This window comes from Notamacropus eugenii, chromosome 1 (assembly GCF_028372415.1).
Source record: "Notamacropus eugenii isolate mMacEug1 chromosome 1, mMacEug1.pri_v2, whole genome shotgun sequence".
NCBI lineage: Eukaryota > Metazoa > Chordata > Mammalia > Diprotodontia > Macropodidae > Notamacropus > Notamacropus eugenii.
Window position 1 is genome coordinate 558681737 of NC_092872.1, and position 17057 is coordinate 558698793.

Consider the following 17057-nt stretch of genomic DNA (forward strand, 5'->3'; position numbering starts at 1 on the left):
TTTGCCCCCTAATCTGTCCAGTTCCTATCAGGATCTTCTCCTCTGGGCCCTTGTTGAGGGGTGGCCATGGCCCATCATACCATTGCAAGGATTGGAGAGTAAGATGGAGGACCACCAGACCTTATCTTCCCTGACACTTGGCCTTCTTATTTGTCCTATTACTTTCATCACTCAACCGAATCTGTTCTCTTTAAAGTTACCAATGATTTTGCCAAATCTAAGGAGTTTTTTTTGAGTCTTTGATGCAAAAGACAGTCACTGACCTTAAGGAGTTTGCAGTCTAATAGGGGCTCACTCCCTGCCCCCATTAGATTGTAAAGGCAGGAACTGTTTCATGTTTTATCTTTGTATTTGAAATGCATAGCACAGTTGCCTGGCACTTAGAAGGAAGCTAATAAGGGGCAGCTAGGGTGTACAGTGGATACAGCTTCAGGCCTGGAGTCAAGAAGACTAAAGCTGAAATCTGGGTTTAGACATTTACTAGCTATGTGACCTAGGGTAAGTCATTTAGCTTTGTTTGACTCAGTTTCCCCAAATATAAAATGAGCTGGAGAAAGAAATGGTAAACCATTCTAGTATCTTCACCAAGCAAACTCTAATTGGCATCCAGAAGAGTCAGACACAACTGAACAACAACAACAGATACCTGTTGAATTGTATATTCTTCTTGTTATAAAACTTTGTTGCACTGATCAGTCACATCTTTCTTATGCAGGGTTAAGAATCAGTTCCCTAACAGCAGCAGCCTAGAGTTTTCATCAGGACTTTGATTTGTACACAGAATTTAAATGCCCTTCAACATCTTGTCATCAAGATTTCCTGACATTACAAAGGGAGGCTGGAGCCCAAAACTGGAGCTTAGAACTAACCCACTCACCCACACCATAGAGAGATGATAGTAAAAGAATAAACCTTTCACCCACTTCTACTACATAGTTTGGCAACGTTCATGAAATTTCAGTAACATTTTTCCAACTTAAATTTTGTCTATCTTCAAACAGTCACATGTATCAGAGGCCTGCTTAGAAGGGAGTACTGAGGGTAATTATATGTGTGGTAATCACAGATACCAGTCATGTACCAGAAGCACTGGACATATGAAGTCTAAAAAAGCCATTGTCCCTGGCCTTTTTTCTTTCAGAAGGATTTATTTCATGAAATCTTCCTAGAATGTATTAGCACCCTTTTCTGCTTTAGTAAATACAGATAATAAACTTAATGGAGTCTTTCTGTAATGATTATTATGTACTGCTTTAGGGGCATTATTCTCAACCTCAACAATCACTGTCTTTTATTGTGGAATCAGAGAATTGGAAGGAATAGCAAAAGTCATTTTAGAGAAGGGGAAACTGAGACGCACAGAGGTGGAACAGTTTGACCAGAGTCACACTTTTCAGCAATACAACTATAAATAAGATGCAGCTCTCAACCTCCAGCATAGTCTTCTTTCAGTGGCCTGCCAAGAGGATCAACCATATACACAAGTGATTAGGGGCTAGGAAAAAGACCAGGATCAGGGATAGCAAGTCTGCCCTACATTAATTATTGAAGAATATACAGGAAAACCTCAATCCATTATTTCATTAAGTACCTACTAGGTGCCAGGTACCATGCCAGGTACTGCATTAATTGACTCAAACACTTAAGTGGAATTTTAATAGTCTTCTGATTTGAGTAAGTAGCATCAAAACACAAGAACACATGAACTTATTAGCTGGGATTTATTTATTTTTTTAAATGGTAACTTCCTGGCTATATCCTGGGCTCAGGACCCAGTCACCCATGCTTTCTAAATCTCCATCTACAATCTAGGACAGTGATTGCTGAGGTTGAGAATAATGTCCCAAAGGCAGTACAATACCCATAAGCACTATAGAAAGACTCCATTATGTTCATTATCTGTACTTACTAAGGCAGAAAAGTGTGCTAATACATTCTAGGAAGATTTCACAAAATAAATCCTTTTAAAAGAAAAAAGCAAGGATGATTGTTGGGTTTTTTTTACTTTGTATTTCTGGTGTTCCTCATACATGGTTGGTATCTGTGGAATACTGGTTTGCTGAATCAAATTGAATTTTTGTTTGTGTTGTGTATGACTTTTCTACCAGATTGGTTAACTCAGCTAGAGATAAATAAGTGGTACAATGCGTAGAGTTTTGTATTTTGATTCAGGAAGAACTGAGATAGAATCTTGCCTTAGGTACTTAGTAGCTGTGTGATCCCAGACAAGTGAATTAACTACCAGCAACCTTGGTTTTCTTATCTATAAAATGGTACCCTCATAGGTTGTGAGGATCAAATAAGAGTCTTTATCTAACATACCTTGAAAATCTTAAACTGTTACCTCTTAGTTACTAGTATTACTTACAGAATCACAGAATTTGTAGAACTGAGAGGGAATTTAGAGGTCATTTAATTCAATCCTTTAATTTTACAGATGAGGAAACTGACAACGAGAAAGATCTGGTCGAAGGTCACACACACATCTAATACCTCCTGGTTCCTGTGGCAGGTCAGAGGATTAGTACCCTTTCTGGTTTTCTTCCAGAGTACCTCTTCATTCCTTTGAGGCCCGGGCTTAATTCAATCCAGCTTCAATTCAACTTACATTTATTAAAAACAACTACTCTGTGCAGTGAACTGTACTAGGCTCCAGGGGATTAAAAAAATGAAATATATATATATGTATATATATATATACATAATTTTTTAACATATATATAAATTTTACATATACATAATTTTATTATTCAGTTCTTGTTATTAAGGAGATGCTATCCTAGGGGTACCTAGACATTTACATATATGTAAGTATGGAAGAGCAGACAACATACTGGAGTCAGAAAGTCTGGTTTCAAGTCCCATCTCCAAAATCTATTAGCCATGTGACCACGGGCTCAATTCACTCAACTCTAAAATTCAATTTTGTCATCTGTAAAATGGGCATAATTCAATTCAATTCAATTCAATTTAACAAGCTTTATTTGGTACTTACTCTTGCAAGGCACTGTAAGGGAGACAATGACAAAAATGATAACATTCCTGCCTTTCAAGATGCTTATCTTCTCCTGGGACAAGAACATGTTAATACAAAATATATATAAAGTTGTTTCATGAGTGTAACAGCAAGGACCCTGACATGCATGGGGTGGGGGTGGGGGGCCTGCTGTACTGGTTCTTAGATCTGCTTTTCCAAAAGGAAAACAACTTTTGAGGGATTAATCACTTTAATCAAGTACATATATCATTCACTTAGTTCAGGAGAAAAAGTCAACACCTTGAACTTCGGAGAAAATACAAACAGAGAAACAAAGATCAACAGACAGGGCTTCCAATGGTCTGACCATAAGCAATATGTAGATTATAGATCAACAGACAGACCCAGCTGTGTGACCATACATACATTGTTACCTGAGAGAGAAGCACCAACATCTGGGTTTTCAAAGCCAGGGGGCTTCTTAGCGTTCTTAGCGACTACTCAGAGTCCCTTCTGGCCAAATAAACCTTCTTCCAAAAACTAAGCCCCAATGTAAAACCTCACCTCAGAGTATTTATATACTTTTCAGAGTTGGAGGGCAGGACCCTTTGACCCAGCACCTCAATAGAAATTAACAAAAGGTATTAAGGCCTATTAATGGGTGCAGAAGATCTTTAAGTCTTCCCCCCACCCACCATTAACCTTAAATTACCATTACAATGGGGGAGGAAAGAGACACTAACCAATGGGAGAATGAGGGCAGGCCTCCTGAAAGAGGTAATATTTGAATCAAAGTTTCTAAAAGAAGGAGGGAGAGAATTCCAAGAATTAGTGATGGCCTCTACAAAGGCATAGAGATAGGAGAACAGGTTGTCTCACATGCCTAGAAGGCACTACCACATTACCTCTGCCTCAGAGTCCCTTTTTTTCCCTTTAAGACAAAGCTCAAGCACCATCTTCTGCGTGAAGCCTTTCCTCATCCTTCTACCTACTAGGAAGAGGCTTCTCTCCCAAGTTACCTTGTATCTAACTGTTTTGTATAGATTTGTATTTATTTAGAGGCATCTAAGTGGCACAAGGGATAGAACACTAGACCTAGAGTGATTAAGACTTGAATTCAAATCTAGCCTAATAACACTGGCTATGTGACCTTGGGCAAGTCACTCAAATGCTGTTTGCCTCAGTTTCCTTAAATGTAAAATGGGGATAATAACAGCACCTATGTCCCAGGGTTGAGATATTTGTAAAGTGCTTAGTATAGGGCCTGGCACATGGTGGCCACAATATAATTTATAAGCTTGATATTTTTGCTATATACATTTTTACATGTACTTGTCTCCCCCATAAGTAAGTAGGTACTGTTTAATTATTTCTCCTAACATCTCTACCACCTAGTACAACGTGTGATACAGAGTAGGTACCTAATAAATGCTTGTTGATGGAGTGAGAATGACAAGTAGGCCAATTTGGCTAAAATGAAAAGTGTTTAGGGGGTAAGCGCGTTTACTTATATGTGCACATTCATGTGCCCATATATTCATGTGCCATATATGTGTATGCATCAGTGTATATGTGTGTGTGTGTGTGTGAGAAAGAGAGAGAGAGAGAGAGAGAGAGAGAGAGAGAGAGAGAGAGAGAGAGAGAGAGAGAGAGAGAGAGAGAGAGAGAGAGATCTGGAAAGAAAGGCTAAAGTCAGATAGTAAAGAGATTTACATGCCAAACAGAGGAGTTTCTGTTCTACCCTAGAGGAAACAGGGTAGTTCTGACGCTTCTCAAATAGATGAGTGATGGTGTCAGACCTGTGTTTTAGGAATATCAATCAAAAATTTTGTGGGGAAAAGCTGGATGTAGAAAATCCAAAAACTCAGAGAGGAATGTTGGTCCATAAGGAGGAGGTGGTTGATAGTGTCAAATGCTGTACATTGGTCAAGAAGAATGAGCACTGGGAATTGACACCAAATTTAGCTTATTGGTGACATCGTAGAGAGTTATTTCAATTGAATGTTGAGTATGGAAGATGGATTGCAAGGGGTTGTGAAGTGAGTGGAGGGAGGGGTGACAAAGTAGAATTGACTTTTTCTTGGAGTTTGATTGTGAAAGAGTGGAGAGATACAGGTCAACAGCTTCAGGGAATCAGAATCAAGTGAGGAATTTTAAGGGTGTCAGAGGTTTGGACATGTTTGTAGGCAGCAAGGAAGGAACTTACATAGGAAAGAATGAAAATTAGGGAGAGAGGATGATTGAAGGTGCAATTTTCTAAAGGAGAGAAGGAGGGTTAGGAGCAAGGTCACAAGTACATGGTTAGTAGAAATGGTTGCAAAGGAAATAAATTTGCAAATTATAAAACACCATTGTATTGTTTAGGATGTAAGTTAGAATAAAATTTAGTGAAACACTACTTAAACAGAATGGCCTGAGAGGTTTGATGTAGGGATCACTTTTAATTTGAAAGATGATTGAATCAAAGAATCATAAATTCTTATAATCACAAATTCATAAAATCAAAGAATCAGAGAATCATTGTATAGTGTATCTTGAAACTGGAAGATCTCAGAGGTTATTTCTTTCAACCCTTCCAACCAGATCTGACAACGAATCCCCTCTATAAGATACACACAAATGGCCATCTTGAATACCTTTAGAGAGGGGAAACCTACCATCTCCAAAAGCAGCTCATTCAATTTTGGACAGCTCCAAGTGTTAGGAAGTTTCTCTTCCATGTAGCCTAAATTTCTGCCTTTCTACCAAGCATTCCTCCTACTTCTATCTTGAGGTCAAGCAGGTTGGGTTTAATCTCTTTTCCACATGATAGCCCTTGAAATGCTTAAAGACAACAACCATATTTTCCTTAAATTTTCTCTTTTCCAGACTGAAAATATCCACTTCCTTCCACTGATAGCATTAGCTTTTCTGACTGCTGTGGTACATTGTTGACTCACTTGGAACTCAGTCTACTAAAATACCTGAATTGTTTTCAAACTGGATATTGTCTAGTCATACCTCAGTCCATTTTATATTTGTGAAATTAAAAATTTTAACCAAAGTGTATAACTTTACTTTTATTCCTATTGAATTTTTATCTTCTTGGATGAAAGATCTGACTCCTCTTTCTCCCCAGCTGAGATAATTTGGAATCCTGACTGCTATCCAATGTGCTATCTATGCCCCCTTTCTGATACTTAAATAGTGCTTTAAGGTCTACATGGGTAGAATATTAGCTTCCTGAGAGCAAGGGCTGTTTCATTTTTGGTTTTGTGTCCCCAATGCTCCTCAGTTCAGTATCTGGCACATAGTAGGTGTTTAATAAATATAATATTTATATCTTCATCCAAGTCATTGACAAGAAAAGGTTGATAAACACCAGGGCACCAAGGATGAACATCTGAGGCCCTCCACTAGAAGCTTCCTCCAAGTTGAGAGCAAGCCATTAATGACTATTGTTTAGTCATGATAATTCATAATTATTTATGTTTAATGGACCTGACTTTATTACTGTCTAAGTTACATCTTTTTATTTTGTCTACAAAGATAGGAAGAACTTTGTGAAAAGCTTTGATGAAATTCAAGGAAACTCTCTTAGGAGGACTAGCATTCTTTTGTTATACAAGTTGAAGAATGTTCAACCAGGTGAACCCATCAGAAAAGGAAATGAAGTTGTTCCAACATGAATCTTTCTTGGTGAAGCAGTTGACTTTTACTGACTCAGACTAGGTTTATGGCTTTATTGTTGGACTAATATGATATGTTATTATCACTTTGTCTTCTTTTAGTAAATGTTTCACATAAAGAGTTAATGCTATGTTGCCTGATTTATTTAAATTGGAAGTGTACCAGTGGGAGGGTTCAGAATACACACACACACACACACACACACATGTATATATGTATAGAAATGTGTGTCTGTCTGTATGTATGTGTATATGTGTATATACACACACATATATAGATATACACACATATATGCATATATATCTTTCTCCTTTAGGATATTATCCCTTCAATGATTCCCTCTCTTTCCCTAATTTATTTCCTTACAAAGGTTTTGCAAGTGGTGTATGCAAGGTCACTGAGGTGGGAGAGGGCAGGAAAAGGAAAAGGGAATGGGGTAGAGCATAGAATGTTTGGAAGGGAAAGAAATATGAAATAAGTCTGGAAATATAGATTGTAGTTAGCTTGAGGAGGGTCTTGAATGCCAAGCTAATAAATTTTTATTTTATTCAGTCAGAAAATTTTGTACTTCAACTGGGAAGTATGACACCTGTGAAACACTGAGTGGTGTCCTGAAATAAATTGAATCTGCTAGTTAGTCCTTAGCACAGTATCTGGAACATAATAGGTTCTTAATAAATGTTTATTGATTGATTGATCAATAGTACCTGAAGTTTTCTGAGTTAGAAAGTGACACATAAGATTTGTGCATTGGGAGGTTATTTATTTTTGTCCCTGTGTGAAGGATGAACTGGAGAGGGGAGAGAATGGAGGCAAAAAGGCCCAGTTAAGAGGCTATTACAGTAGTCTAGGTGAGTAGTAATGAGAGCCTGAACACAGAGGGCGGTAGAGGGTACTTTATAATTCTTGGGAATGAGCAACCTCCACAGGAAACCACTTCATTTTAAACAAAGACGTCCTTTTCTATGGAAATTCATCTGGCCAGTACTGGGGGCAGAATGACACTTGATTAGAAAGACACAAGGACTGAAAGACTCAGGCATGCTTAAGTATATTTTCAACCCCCAAACTCTAACTTTCCTTAGAGATGAGAGTAGGTAGGGCTTTCAAACCTCTCACTACAAACCATCAGGGAGCAGGGTGATTTCTAGAAATATTCCATAAAGGAAGAGAGTTTCTGACTTGTGTATGTCTCCATAAAGCAAGGCTGTAAAGTTTACTTTAGTTAGAGCTCAATTAGAATTGCCATAGGGAAGAAAGTGCCAAACCAGGCCCTATGTCTGTATCCCTGCCAGGAAATGTGGCCTCTGCAGAATGCTAGGCTAGGGTCAAGGAGGGAGAGTACTAGAATAAATTGAGCATGCCTGTCAGATGGGACTGTCTCACCCTGTTGAATAGGTTATTTCTGATGGAATCCCTCCTGCAGATTTTATATGCAAAGAAAATCTGGTATGTTTATTTTAATGCATAATCTACGCCCTCTTGTCTTTCTGCCTTTGTTCTAGAGTTGATATTTCATCGGTTTCCAAAGCAGTATAAATAGAAAGATGCCAACACTTCAGATTAAAAAAATAAAACCTGAGAAAGGAAACAGAATATGAGGGATGTCCCAGGGTCATTATGCAGTTCCAGCAAACCACCTACCATCCTTGTCCTGGTTCAGATGCTCAGAACAGTGTTCCTTTTTGATTGACTGATTGGGCTCAGCTTGATCACTAAATTGGCTTGAGTTTCTAGGTCAGTCTTTTTTTCTTTCTTGGGTCTATTTTCTTCATTGAACAATGGCTTACCTGATTTTAAGAGGTACTTTGAGGAATGAGGAATAATTATAAATAAAATATATACAAGGTAGTTAGAAAGCGAAGGAACTAACAGTTGGGGAGAATCAGAAAAAGGCTTCATGCAGAGGCTCAGGTTTGAATTGCATCTTAAGGGAAGGAAAGGAGGTCATAACTTGGCCTTGTCTCTGTTAATACTCAGTATAACCATATAAATACCTTCTTGTGCCATCATAAATATAATGGGAGTCAACATGTATGTCCTAATTCTCATTTTTTTCTCAATGCATCATTTTCCTAGAATTCCTTCCATTGTCCTTAGTATTCTTCATATTTTCATTTTAAATGCGCCAATAATATTCCATGACATTACTATGTTTTATTGACATTCAAATATTTTTCATTTATCAATATTACAAATAAATATTTCCGCACAGATAGATTTTTTTTCTCCCACTTTTAAAAATGTCTCTAGGACACTGTTCTAGATGTTCTATTAGTTTAGGACCAATGGGTCAAAAGGTACGGTCACTTTTGTAACTCATTATACATTGTCAGGTTGTTCTAAAATATCACACCAATTTACAGTTTCTATCTTCTATGGGTTGTAATTGCTTCTTAAGGGAAGAGAGTACCTGCTTGACCATCATCACAAAAACATAGAATTTGATCATTTTAAACTATTTTAATTCATAAATTTAATTATTTGATTAATAATTTAAACTATTTTTATAACTTTAAACTATATTTTTTCAATATGATGAATATAAAGTGGTAACACAAAGTTGTTTTAATTTGAGCTTCTCTGATTATTAGCATGTTTAAATACTTTTCTAAATTATAATACAATGTATTTCTTCTTTTGAAAATTGTCTGTTCTTATACTTTAAACATTTATCAATTGGGGAATGGTTATTACACTTTTAAATCTGTATCAGTGACTTACAGATCTTGAATGTCAGATTTTTATAATGTATATATTTATTATTCTTCTGAGTATGTTTATTTTTATTTTGATATATTGCCTTTTGTTATGAAAAATATTTTTATTCTACATATTCATATACTTTGTCTCTAATAATTTTTCATTTGATAAACATTGTTCTCCCTTACACAAATGAGATTAATATGATTCCCTTTTCTTCAACTTTTCTTGAATTTTTATTTCTTTTCCCAGTGTCTGTAAGTTTGAGTTTATCTACCAGTACTTTCTTGTATACACTTGTTCTTATTTCTGAATTCTATCCATTCCACTGATCTAATTATATTTGATTACATTATATATGACATTTATACAATTATGTGTTAAATGATATTAAAGTATTATCTATTTTCTCTTGTAACAGGTAAGTTTTGGGGGAGCAAGGGGTGAGGGGAAAGCAGTTGGAGCTAAGTGACTTACCCAGGATCACATAGTTCCTAATTGTCTGAGATTGTATCTGAACTCAGATCTTCCTGACACTAGGGTTGGTACCCTATCATCTTGTCACCTAGCTACCTCTAGCAGATAGTTTTTAATAATTACTAGCTCACAGTATTTTTTGAAATTTAGTAGAACAAGTTTCCTCACATGAGTTTTTATTCAGTTTCCCCTTGTGTTCTTATTTGCTTGTTTTTCCATATAAATTTTGTCCTTGTTTTATCTAATGCTGTACATTGGCTTATTGGTATTTTGAATAGTGTTACCTTGAGTCTTTATGTTAATTTGGGAAGGCTAAATAATCCTGCCCTTAGGGTTCAGAGGATTTACAGGTGGAAGAAAATTTAGGGATGATCTAGTCCAATGCTTTTGTTTATACTTAAGGAAACCTAGGCCAGAAAATGAAGTGATTTGCCTCATGCCACACAGGCTGTAAATAATAGAGTCAAGACTGGAATCCAAGGCCTTTGACTCCAAGATTCATCACTCTTTCCAGTAGGGCATTTTAATTATGTTGATATGATTTTGGCATTTGCAAACAATCTCCCTCCAATGGTCCTCTTCCAATATGAGGTAGCATAGTACTGAATAGTGTGATGGATATAAGGAGTCCAGTCAACAAGCATTTACTAAGTGCCTACTTTGTGCCAGGAACTGTGATAAGCACTGCGGATGTAAAGACAGGCAAAAACCAGTCTCTGCCCTCCAGGAGCTCACAGTCTAATGAGGGAGACAACAAACAACTAAGTATGAGCAAGGCAGATACAAGGTAAATTGGAGATTATCTGGAAGGTAAGGACTGAAGATGAAGGAGGACTGAGAAAGGCAAAAGTGGGGACTTTAAACTGATACTTGAAGAGCCAGGGAAGCCAGAAGGTGGAGATCAGAAGGTAGAGTTCCAAGGTGGACAACCAGTGAAAATGCCCACATTCTGGAACAGCAAAGAACCCAGTGTCACTGGATCACAGAATAAATGGAAGGATGTAAGGTCTGGATGTAAGACTGGAAAGGTGGTGAGGGTGCTAGTTTATAAAGGTCTTTGAGTGCCAGAGGATCTCTTATTTCATCGTGGAGGTGACAAGGAACCAGTGTGTTTGTCCTTCATTTTCAAAGAAGACCATGCCATCAGAGAAATGATGACATGACTTGCACTTGACTTTGTTTTTCAGTGAGGGAGGGCTGTGCAGGTCACTAGCCTCACTTCTCCTCCAGAGCCATCTGAATCCAGGGACTAGATATTCATCAGGATGACTGGAGATGACCCAGGATGAGGCAATTGGGGTTAAGTGATTTGCCCAAGGTCACACAACTAGTGAGTGTCAAGTGTCTGAGTTGAGATTTGAACTCAGGTCCTCCTGACTCCTGCACTGATGCTCTATCCATTGCACCAGCCAGCTGCTCCAAGGGAATCAGTAGAGCTTATTGAATAGAAGTGACAAAGTCAGACCTGTATTTTAGGAAGACCACTTTGATATCTGGGTAGAAGATGGAGTGGCGAGAGAGTTGAGGCTGGGAGACAAACCAGATGATCATTGCAATTGTCCAGGCAGGAGGTGATGAGGCCTTGTACCAGGGTAATAGCAATGTTAGAGAAATTGTATATGAAAGATCTGGTGAATGTAAAATCATCATGACTTGGCAACTGGTTGGATATGGGGAGTAAGAGGGAATAATAGGTTGAAGATGATATCTAGGTCTAGAACTTAGCTGACTGATGATAAGATGATGGTACCCACAACAGTACTAAGGAGAACCTGTACTGAACTGTGACTCAGATAGTAGTGAGATCCTATGAAATTCTCTTTACCTCTTTGAGCTTCTACTCCTTTATCTGTAAAATGGGGATAATGATTCTTATAATTCTTACCTCATAGGGTTACTATGAGAATTAAATAAGATGTGTATAAAGCATGTTATAAATATTAAAATATTATATGTCATTTATTAATTTATTTTATAAAGCAGTTAAAATTTTTACATTGATCTCATGTGTTTTGGAAGATCCACTCTAAAATGTTGCCTATTTTTTGGTTATTCCAAATGGTATTTATCTTTCCTGATTTTTGTTACTGATATATACAAATGTACATGTTCTTTACAGTTTTATTTTATGACTTCATACTTTACTGAAAATCAATATTTCAATTTTTTATTGATTTTCCTGGATTTTCCAGATATACACTCATATAAAAAAAGAAATGTTAACTTCTTCATTTCCAGTAGTTTATTCAGTTATTTCCTTTTTCATGCCTTATTGCTAAAGCTAACATTTATTCCTAAAGCTATTAAATAGAAGGTGTGACAGCGGATAGTCATGCTTTACACCCATTTTAAGTGGGAATGCCATTAATGTTTCTTATTTGCATGCAGTGGTACTCTTGGTTTCAGACAATTTTTATTGATAATTTCTTTTTATTATGTCACCATTGTTATCCCAAGTATCTCTCCTCCTCCTCCTTCCAGATAGCTATCCCATGACAAATAACCTTTTTTTAGAGGAAAAAAAATCAACACAACTGATCAGTTCATATAAATTTTCCATGTTTCTTTGTATTCATCACTCACATAATTTCTCACAGTACAATAATATTACATTACATTCATGTACCACTATTTGTTTAGCGCAGATAGAATTTTTTTTAGTTTTCATACTTCAAACTTAGTATGAGTCAATGGTATGATAAAGGCACAGAAAAGCTTAAGATGATTTTAGGTTGTGTTAAGAGAAACTAGGATGACTAAAATCTGTGCAGTAGGACTTTTCCCTTGTCAGACAACATCTAGAGTATGGTGTGCAGTTCTGGATGGTGTATTTTAGGGAGCACATTAGTAAGTAGAACTTCTAGAGATATATGATCAGGACGGTGAAGTCAAGATCAAACCATGTGAAAATGAGTTGGCAGAACTGTAGTTGTTTAGCCTAGAGAGAAATAGACTTGGGGGGAAGATAGAAAGATCTATGACATTTAAAGATTTGCCATGTACATGAGGGATTAGATTGCTTCTTCTTGGCTTAAGAGTAAAGAACTAGAAGGAAAGGGAAAATTTACTAAGAAGCAGATTTAAGTTTCATGTAAGGAAAAAAAAAAACTTGCTATAAATACAAAAGTGACTGTCAGCTGCCCCACACTGAAAGTCTTCAAGGGAAGGTTGGCTCAACACTTGTTGGATATATGATGTTCAAAGGATTCTTGTTTAAGTAAATTTTAGATGAAATGAGGGCATCTAGATGGCACAGTAGATAGAATGCCAGGGCTGGAGTCAGGAGAACCTGAGATCAAATCTGGCCTCAGTTACCAGCTGTGTAACCCTGGGCAGGTCACTTAACCCTGTTTGCCTCAGTTTCCTCATCTGTAAAATGAGCTCCACTCCAGTATCTTTGCCAAGAAAGCCCCAAATGGTTTCATGAAGACTTGGACATGACTGAAAAGTAACTGAGGTTACTTTTGTTTGAGGTCTTCCAACTTTGAGATCTGTTATTCTGTGTGATGCTATGATTTAATATCACAATTTAATTTTTTTACGAGTCAGTAGTTTTTCTGCTGACATTGAATCTCACTATAACTTTGTAATTGTCTTCAAGAGATAGTCTCCCCTTCTGTCTTCAAAATCATTATACTGCATCCAACCTGGTGGCATTTTAGTGGAAGTGCCCCAAAGAAGCCTCTTTCATGACATTAGGTATGAATTCAGTCCAATTCAACAAATATTTATCAAGAATCTGCTTAATACCAGGCACTGTACTAGGTGCTAGGGAAGACAAGACAAAAACACTATCCTCAAAGTGATATATTCTATTGGGGAGACAATGCTATAAACATACATGTAAATACAAAATTACAAAATAATTTTGGGCGAAGCCAGGAAGATGGGAGATGTGATGTTACAAAGAGAGGATGTCAAGTAGATCAGTTTGGTCAGAATATAGAATGCATGAAGAAGAATATTGTGTGATAAGCTTGGGAAGATAAAGCCCTGTTCTCTTTCTTGGAACACTTGCTACCAGAGTTCTTAGCCTAATTTACAAGTGAATTATTTCCATCTCTGTGTACATGCACAAAGTGTTACAATGAGCAATGACCATTGCCTCAAGTTCTAATCACTGTAAGCATCTGCTTCTTGGTATGAACTCTGTCAGAAACCATTCTGCTTGAAAAAGAAGAAAAAACATCTGTGGAACTGATGCTTATTGATGAAAGAATTAAAATGAATCATGTAAAATTCCATGAATTTTTTACTAACATGAATAGAACCTCAAATGAACCAGTTAGTTTGGGATTTGCATTGCTTTTTATTGGCCTCACTGTTTTCATCTTCACCAGGGAGAAGCTTTATGATCCTCTCTTTCCATCTTTTTCTAAAGACTTGGGTGGCCATGGAGAACAAGAGTTGGTGTAGTAGAGTTGAAAGAATACTAGACCTGGGGGGCAGAAGACCTGAGATGAACTCCCTGTTCTCCTACTTCTTACCAGTTTTATCTTGAGATTAGTTGAATTTAATAAACATCTATTAAAATACCAACTATGTGCCAGGCACTGTGCTAAGTTCTGGGGATACAAATAAGAAAAAGAATTCCTTCCCTCAAGGAACTTAGAATCTCATTAGAGAAGATCACACACAAAAGGAACCTAGAAACAGAGGTGGGGTCAGAGGGGAAGTTGGGTGGGCATCTTGTTCCCTAGAATTCAAACCATGCAGGGTAGCCAACGGAAATTGGAATGGGCTACAAAGTCTACCTGCCCTCTATAAAGCAAAGCTTTGGGTGGAATTTAGGGCTCCACCCTCCAGCCCTTCAGTTAGGGGAAGCTGAGGGAGCTGGAACATGTTGTGTACCTAAGGCAGAGTTAGCAGCAGAATGGTGAGGTTTCAAGTTATCATCTCATCTTAGGAGAGGCATCTTGTTCCCAGAGTTCAAAGTAAACAGAACTACAGATGGAAAGTGGAGAGTGGATAATGGAGAGCCATTCAACTGTTCTGTTCCTCAGTTTCTTCATCTGTAAAATGAAGGGGTTAGACTATATGACCTCCAGTATCCCTTCACACTCTAAATTTATGATTCTCTGAATGCTGGGCATGAAGATTAGTTTAATCTTGGTAGAACTCTAACCAGAAAGAGACAAAATAGAAAAACAAAGTGGGATCCTGATTCGTTTGTTTGAACTTGAATTTGCTCTCTGATCTCTAGGCAACTCGGAAAATATTCCCTTTCAACTCTAAATCTATGTTCCTGTAAATGTTGAGTCTGAAGGTTAGCTGAATTCAGTCAGGACTCTAACAAGAAAAAGCAGATAAAATAGACTAAATATGGGATTGTGGCCACTGTTTGTTTAAACCTGAACTTGCTTCCCTTATCTCCATGCAACTTAGAAAATACTTTGCATGGAACATTGCATGTAAAGAAGAAAAAAGAAATGACCAAAAGAAATGACTTTCCTTTAATCGTATTAAGGAAAAAATCTGCTTATTCCTTTATTTTTTTTGTCTTGTTTACCTAAAATGTTATGTTTTACTGGAGAGAAGGCAGAACTGCTCAACATTTTTAGTTCTCTTTTCTTGTTCAAAGATTAATAGGGAAACTGATCCCTAAGAAAAGTAAAGTCACAGTAAAAGAGCATCCAACTGTTCTTGATGAATTCCCATCATTGTCCCAGTTGTCCCCAGGGTACTGGGAACCAGAAGATGTGATTGCTAAGCCTCTGTCAGTGCTGGGCACCATGGGCATGAAATTCTGTGATCAGCTTCTACCAAATCCTGTTCTGCTTTCTACATTGTAGCATAGATGGGAATTCTGGGTTCTCAAAGTTTCTGCTAAAGGAACAGCAGCAGTGGAGAGGTTTCAAGTGTGGACCCAGTGAGAGATTATATAACTGTCCTTCAAGAACCAGCTGAGCTAAGTACAAGGAGGCTAATTATCAGAAGGCTAGCTGGCTCGTTTGCTTTCTTCTGCAAATGATTTTTTTTTTCCTTTGGAAGGAGTACCAACAATGATGACATCACAAGTCTGTTCAAGGATTGACAAAGTATTTTTTAAGGGTCTTTTCTGAGAAATCTATTGATACAATAATAAAATTTTCATTATTTTTCTTGCTGAAAGGATTTATTACATCCATTGTTTTCCATAATGTTGAATCATCTTTGAATTCCTGGTATAAATCCTACTTGGGAATAATGAATACATTTTTGATATACTCTTATCTTTCATTTGCCAACACTTTATTGAGTATTTTTGCATCGATATTCATTAATGCCTTCCCTAAATTCCTGCTCTGACACCTCATCACAGTGTGGAGTGACCCTAGTTTCCCAATTCTCTATGTTCATGGAGGATAAGTTTTGGCAGATTCTGTCAGACTGAAAAGGATCCCAGTATGGACCCAACCATGCTCGTTCTTGCTCACTTTAGAAAGGTTCACTAGCAGAAGATGGATCATAGGCTGATGATCCTTGGTCGCGGAAATTCACAAAGACTATTTATTAAGCAGTAAAATATGTCAGTGGAAAAAAAAAGGCTGTGGCAGTGGAAAGAATACTTGTACCAAGGATATCAAGCTTGAAGTATTAAATTATTCATTAAAAATTATACTTTCCTTTCTTTTTCTTTCAGCCCAATCTTAGGTTTGAGCATTAAAACTATATTTTCCTCTGAAGAAAACAAACTGGGAATTAAAATGCCCTTCTCAGTTTTTAGAAACAGTCTATTTCTAAATAGTTTAAGTTTTTGTTCAGTATGGGTTTTAGAAGAATTCACTTCGGACACTGTCTGGTTTTAATCCTATTTTTTACTGATAGACTACGTGATTTTTCCCTTCAAGTTGCTTCTAGTTACGTACCTATTTTCTGTTTTATTTGTGCATTTTACTTTTATAAATATTCTTATATTTCTCTTAAATTCTCAAATTTATTTGCACAAAAGTATACATGGTAATCTCTTCTAGTGTTCTTAGTATTTGCTAAATTCACTGTGACTTCCCATTTCCCATTTTGATAACTTGAGTTTTTCTCTTTATTTTATTAACTCTGCTACTTTTCAATATTATTGGTCTGAAAATAACATTACTTCATTCTTTGTTTTCTATTTTAATTTGTTCCATTCTAATTCTACTGATCTCCCTTCCTTCCACAATTTGATTTACTGCTTTGTTCATTTTCTAAGTTCTTTCATTGCAGATTCATATAAGAAGGTATTTTGGATTGGTTGCAATGGAGGTAATAG

General features: G+C 36.9%; 1 long non-coding RNA gene across 1 annotated transcript in view; it reads left to right on the plus strand.

Annotated features, from left to right (window-relative positions):
- Window positions 1–17057, plus strand: part of LOC140520404 (uncharacterized) — a 101802-nt gene that overhangs the window by 19194 nt on the left and 65551 nt on the right. The window contains exon 2 of the long non-coding RNA XR_011972490.1: window positions 2438–2512. This is a non-coding gene — a long non-coding RNA (uncharacterized lncRNA). The remainder of the gene's footprint in view (window positions 1–2437; window positions 2513–17057) is intronic.